This window comes from Limulus polyphemus, unplaced genomic scaffold, assembly GCF_000517525.1.
Source record: "Limulus polyphemus unplaced genomic scaffold, Limulus_polyphemus-2.1.2 Scaffold5977, whole genome shotgun sequence".
NCBI classification, from domain to species: Eukaryota; Metazoa; Arthropoda; class Merostomata; order Xiphosura; family Limulidae; genus Limulus; species Limulus polyphemus.
Genome location: NW_013671587.1, coordinates 9,931 through 10,408, shown reverse-complemented (window position 1 = coordinate 10,408; position 478 = coordinate 9,931).

The following is a 478-nucleotide window of genomic DNA, read 5'->3' as shown; positions in this document are numbered from 1 at the left end:
TGAGTCAAGTGGTATTCAACTGTGTGATGATGAAGAGGCAATGAAACAAGAGGATGTTAGCTCTCCATCTAGTGATGATAGTCAAGATGATGAACCTGGACCCAGCAGAGGAAGATGTAAACAGCATCGACAATGGGAAACATTTGTGCTAGTCGCAGCATGAGGGGATGGGAGCACTGGGAAATATACGTCCCAGTTGCAGCATGAGGGGGTGGGAGTACTGGGAAATACACGTCCCAACTGCAGTGAATGGGTTAAATTATAATCGATAATGCCCGTGGTCATAGCACCCAAATGTGTTGGGGATATTCCATCTATCAGTCAAATGCAATGCAAAACCTCGCTAGTAACTAAGGAAAACTGGTTAAGGGTTAGAAGTTGAGTGCTTGAACCCACAACGTCTCAATTCCAACTGCCTTTCGCTATCTGCAGCCAGTTGTGGGAAGGTAGTTATCCTTAATATTCAGATTTTGCCTGA